The 6156-nt window shown below is 38.9% G+C and overlaps 1 protein-coding gene across 2 annotated transcripts in view; it reads left to right on the forward strand.

The window, feature by feature from the left end:
* Positions 1-6156, forward strand: part of HMGA2 (high mobility group AT-hook 2) — a 127208-nt gene that overhangs the window by 119953 nt on the left and 1099 nt on the right. The gene's annotated exons all lie outside the window — the stretch shown is intronic.

The raw sequence follows: 6156 nt of genomic DNA on the forward strand, positions 1-6156 counted from the left end.
GAAGAAATCTAGCAAGCCTTGATTATCATGAGATCTGCCCCACCACCTTCCACCTCCCCCGCCCCACCCCCGCTAAAAAAAAAAAAAAAAAAGTTGAATGTTTTTACAGAGACTTCAAGGGCAGTTTTAAGGATGTTTATATTTCAGACAACCTAAACATTGTTTGGAGCAAAATGAGAGATTTCATTTTGGAACAAGCAAGTTGATGAATTGCAGTCAGCATCTTGCTCTCAAAAAAAGGCATTTTTACTGGGGGCTTTTAGTCTAGATATACAAAGGAGGAAGAAGGAAGGAGAAAGAGGGGAGAGCATTCTCATTTTAACACTCATCTTTTACATGGCACCTTGGCCAATGCAGTAAATAGTTCATAATAAATTAGACTTGCAAAGAGTCACTCTTCTACTCACTCAGGGAGCATAGTGATTTATACTACCTAGGTCATAGAGAGTACTGATTTATTTATTTTCCTACTTATGCTCTTTCAAGCTGGTAAAACATTTTGTGGGCCAGTAAATGTTTGGTGCCAACTGGTAAAACATAAAGAATTATATCAAAGTCCACCCTGAGTGGCACTGTTTTGTTGCATAGGAAATACTTTTTGATTTAACCCCTGACCTCTGACAAAAGTCAGGGGAAAAGGAGAGAGCAAAGTAGAAACCAAAGTTTAACCCTTCCAGACAATAAAGTAGCTCAAGGATATGACAGCACAAGGGTATGACAGAGGAAGCATATCAAGATGATTATTAACTGTAAACATGTGAAGTAATTAGCTCAGCTAACAGTTGTAATAGAGGAATATTGGCATGATGAATCCAGCTGCTTCTTGGCAGGGAATGTGTTGTAGAGATGACAAACAGAAGTGAAAGAACATCGCTCAATTTGGGGCAATATATAAAACTCCAAAAGGAAAAATTTAGTGTTTCTGGACTTGACAAATTTGCTATAGGAGCTTTTTAAAAGTATGACTGTTTTTAACAGTGTGGTGAAATCTGTGGATTAGGCTAAAAATAAAATGGCAGTGTCTGCCTGCTTTTTCTCTGCGTTCTGATGTGAGTTGGATAAAAAACAATTATTTATTAAATATGTAAACTTTCTTATTATTATCTAAACTTGCTGACCTAAATTAACATGAATAATAGTACCTGGCTTTAAAACCTAGTCTTTCTAAGAAAATTTTTAATGTCTGAATACAAACAGGTTGCTGTGTCCAAGATCCTTTATTTATATTCAGAGTGTTTGCTAGACACGCAGATGTTCATTGGATAATTATTTGTTGACTTACTATTATTATTGATATTTTCATAATCTTATTCAAAAGTCCTATCGTGATAATGAAAAATGATTGATGCAAGAATGATTAAAGTCCAGAAATGTCTGTTCCTTGGCAATATATATAAGTTATGCAAAGTTTTATACACATAGAAAACAAAGAGAAAAAGGTTTCTCCTATCTACTTATCAATAAACACATCTGGAATATAACCATTAAGCAGCCTTCAACCTAACCATTTTTAAAACTACTTTGCACAAAAGTAAGAACATTCCTCTACAATTTTTGAAATGTTGCAGTAAATCTCCTTCTTCCGAGTGCTCCCTTTATGCAAAAATCCTTTTGCTATATCTTTAGCCATTTTTTAAATGTGAGGCTCTTGAGTAAGAATTAGAACTGGCATGGAAAATTGATCAAGATCATGATCCTCAGAAATCATGACTTATGGGATCCGGAAATTTGCGGTTAGTTTAGACATAAAATGATTTCCCTATCTAAAAAAAAAAAAAAGTGATTCCCTTCTGGAGATATTTTTAAATACCCCTACATCCCAGGAAAGAAATTTGTCGTATTCTAAAGATGCATGTTACCTCTGTTTGCCATATTTTCCATAATGGAACCCTGATCAAGGGCACAAAGGAGACAAACAGAAGAGCATTTTAAGATGTCCTATTTTGTTTTCTTTTGGAGGCATTGTTTAATAATAGTTTTGTTTTTCTTTCCCAATGATTTATCATTGAATCACAGGTAAAGAAATAAACAGAATTAATAACTATAGTTAATAATCACAGTTCCACAGTACTATGTTACAGAATTTTTACTCTTTTTTTCACAGTTTTCTCATTTGGTTGTCACTTTTTTCCTCACACCCTCCTGGGCAGCTAGATGGGTATTATCATTATAGCTGTCACGGAGTGGGAAAAAGACACAAAATAGACAAGTCGTTAAAGCCAGGGTTAGCGCCTGTGGTCAGTGACATCTAGGATCAACCTTCTTTACTTTAAACATCCCCTCAATGAGACCTTGAAACTGATTTTGTTAAGTTGATAGTAACACATGCAAGGTGGCCCTGATGCTTGTATATTTTTATATACATAAAGCTGAAATTAAAAAAAAAAAAGAGAGAGAGAGAGAGATCGGTACAAATGCCCTAAACATCCCAACTTCTTAAGTCTCCTTTTGAAAAACATATATCCCTTCTAGCATTTCCACCAGAATCCCTTGCACTTGCCAGATTATATGGTTTATATATGTTCCATTTAACGTGTTTTTCAAAAATCCGATATAAAGTTTTCCTAGTTGGAGGAAATAATCACTTTCCATTAAGTTAAATAGTCCCAATCCATTTTCAGTTAAAATATCTGACAGAGAAATAGAAAAACTCAGCTTTGCGGTCTTGGGTGGGGGTCGCTTCGCTGCAGATGGAACTGCAGATGGTTTCTGGTCATTGCTGCTGAGGAGGAAAGCCCATTATTTCTGATCTGACAAGACCGGCTCGAGAGAGTCATGAATGTGAAACACTCTTAAATGTGTCATTCCAAATCCTTAAACAATTAAACATATTACGATGACAAGAAGAGTACGTCATAAAGCCGTAACTACTCTTCCTAGATTACTAGGTATTTGTGAATTTATTGGCAAGATAACTTAAATTGCAAATGTATTTTTAGCCGGCAAAATTTTATAATAGAAGAGTTGTAGAATTTTTTGCAATTGGGGCGGGGGTGGGGCGGAGAGGGAATGAGAACTTAATAAAGCCAGCATGGACTTCTGTGATTTTGTCCTCCTCGGGACACACACAGAGGGGGCACTGTGGTGACGGCTCCTCCAGTTTGCAGGGAGAATATTCCCATTTCTCGGTTCTATTTAGAATTCACTGGCCTCCTTTTCACTGCAGACCTGCTGTTTAGTCTGCATCTGAAATTTAAACCCAGAGCTTCAGCTTTCGCATTTAATACTGAACTTACCTCCAGCACACACACACACCCTTACCCATGTCCGTATGCCAAGATCTATGATTAAACTCTTAAGATGTGTTAAAATTCCATCAAGTATTAGCGTGTAGGGCTGGATACTGAGCTGTCTTCTTCTTCCTTTTGAATCGGTTAGTGGAAGTATATCCAAAGGTATAGGTCGCATACATTCTATTGAACCAGATTACAAGAAGGGAGATATGTGCAAACCATATTTCTAGGTTGCAGTGGGGTTTTTCCAAGCTTAACCAAAGTAATGAAAGAGTTACATTTATTAAAGTCCTTCATTCACAAAAGAAAACTAAGGCAAAATGAGTGCAATTTTCCAATAGTCATAATAAAAACATAGTTCTCCAGCTCTGCCCACTTTCCTTTCCCTCTCATCGGTTTTCTGCCAAAAAAATTCACACGTTTCGCCCCCGGTATGGTGCAGCCTCAGTTGTCTTTGTAAAATAACTGCATGAATGGCTGGGAGCTGTTCAGTGTTTAGAAGCCTTAGTGGCTGGTGCTCATAAAAATGTCACCATGCACTTCCACTTGGAAAAGTCCTTTTATCCTGCATTCCAGAAGCCCCGTTCCAAGAGCAAGCCTTCTTGACCAGACGGCTGCTGTTTGGCCTTCCCACCTCGCCGACTAGCCCCTAATGAAAAGTGTATGATTCCTGGCTACAGTATTTCCATCTCCTTGTTGCCTCAAAGCTGCTCTTGGAGCGCCACACAAGCTCAAAGCTCTTTTGGCCTTATGTAGCAAGCACAAAGCAATTGAAATAAATATCTCAAGGTGTGAGCTCTTGTCTACAATCGGTGACAGTGTCCTCTAAGTTACTGAAGAGGATTGAATCTAGAGGTCCCTAGCAACCACTCTACTACAGAAATAAGATCCCATGGGGATGTCAGAGCCAACTGCTTATTCCCTACAGCACCGGTTTCTGTCCACTCTTTGTACCATAGAAGAGCTCTCTGTGAGATCTGGCCGGCCCAAGATACTTAGAGCAGCTAAGAGTGGGTTTCTAACTTCATCTTCATTCCTGACAGGGAGGATTTTTCTTCTCTTAATTACCTCAACACTTTTGTCACAGCAGCCATAAATGTAGTAAAAGGCCAAGTCCCTGGAAAGGTGAGAACAGAGGTTTGCAGAGGTGAGAAGTGCCACACATCCCACCAATGTCATCTGTTTGGCAGCCATGCTATCCTTCGGAGGGAGGTCAGTCAGTGCTGTGCAAAGAAGAGAGAGCTCTCCACAACTAGACATTAGAGAAAGAAATCGTCATTCTGTGCATATGAGAGCCACGTTAACTCCAAAAAAGTTTAACAGAGTGAAGCTCCCGCCCTTACCTTGACATGCTAGTTATGTACCTACTACTAACTGATAGCAACTAGTAGAAGAATTTCAAAGTCAATGGAAAAATACTTTAATAAAACAACTATTTGTGTTGTGTTAAGAACTGTTGAGTAAAGGAAACAATATGAGGGACCATCCTTTTCAGCTGAGTTGTATCTAACGGGTTCGAATAAACCACTTACATATCAAATCAAGCAAAGTTTCTGGGAATGTTTTTGAAAAACTGATCACATTCCACATACTACAGGTCTCTGTAAGGTCATGGCCTTGAAAATTTTATTTCCTTCTGGATTTGGAAGTACTTTGGTTTCTAGATAGTATAGAAAAATTGGGCAGTTAGAAGTAGAATAATTACAGCTAGATCTAGAAGGGTTTCCAGCTTCACTGAGTTTTATTCATTTATTAACCATTAGAAGAAGGAATAAACTATACCTGCTAGATTTTATGCTGTGGCCTGTTTCAGAGTAGTAACCAAAGTCCACACCTCATGTCGTAATGAGAAATGAGTCACTTGGGGGCAGACTGAAGAGTGTATCTGCCGAATGGCTTAGTGACTTTCTGGAATGTAAATATTAAGTGAAAAGACGAGGTCATAGGACAGCTGAACCTTGGCTTGTCTCTCTTTCGTCTATCCATGGCTTTGATCATGCTACATCCTCCTTTGTGTCCTGGACTCCATAGAGAACCTCAAGGTCATGGCCTGTTGCCTATCAAGAGGTATAAACCTACTGCTTAAATATGTGAAGTTTGAGGGCTGGGAGTAGAGGGGAGGTAGTTTCATACGTTCCACATTTCCCACATAACCCAAAGCAGACTAAACAAAACCGGTGTGAAATCTCATGACTTGATGCTGCCGTGGTTATATTTTTTAAGCTGTAATCCATTCATTTGTATGTGTGTTTATTCCCAAAATTTACAGCTCTCTCGGTCTTTGAGGAAAGAGAATGTTTGAAACCTTTCGTAAAGAGTTTGCAGTAAGCAGTGGCCTGTGATTAGGGCTCAGGGTAGAGTGCGTGAGTGTGATGGTGTGTGTGTCTGTGTGCGTGTGTGCGCACGCGTGTGTGTGCACGCGAGCGCATTCACATTAGGATGTAAGTGCCTGTTCATGTGGGCTTTTTTTTCCCTCCCATTTGCTGCTTTTACGCAAAAGCGTCACACATGGTAGCATTTAGGAGCTCCTTCACAGCTGAAGTGTTTCAAACACTAATGAATGGAAGTTTGGTCATATAATGCAGACAAGCTTTAAGGCATGCGTTACTGAATGGTGTACTGTAGTGACCTGGGAAAGGAAGAGAGGTATAAATTGTGTCAGTTAGCCACCCAGACAAAATGAAGCCATGTGGAAAATCAAATCTATTAAAGAATGAAGACTGTTATAAGCTGTTTTAAGCTGACCATTCTTAAAGGGGCTCAGTTGGCTGCCGAAGTAAATGTTTACCTCTTTTCCCAGATCTTTTTCACATGCCGTCTTATGAGACAGTGTGCAGCATTTGATAAAAATCATCCTCTCACTAACGACGCTTTTATCAGAAATGTTTATTGTCTCCGCTTTACCACCCATGTCCTGAAAGGT

Source organism: Pteropus alecto, unplaced genomic scaffold (assembly GCF_000325575.1).
Source record: "Pteropus alecto unplaced genomic scaffold, ASM32557v1 scaffold76, whole genome shotgun sequence".
NCBI classification, from domain to species: domain Eukaryota; kingdom Metazoa; phylum Chordata; class Mammalia; order Chiroptera; family Pteropodidae; genus Pteropus; species Pteropus alecto.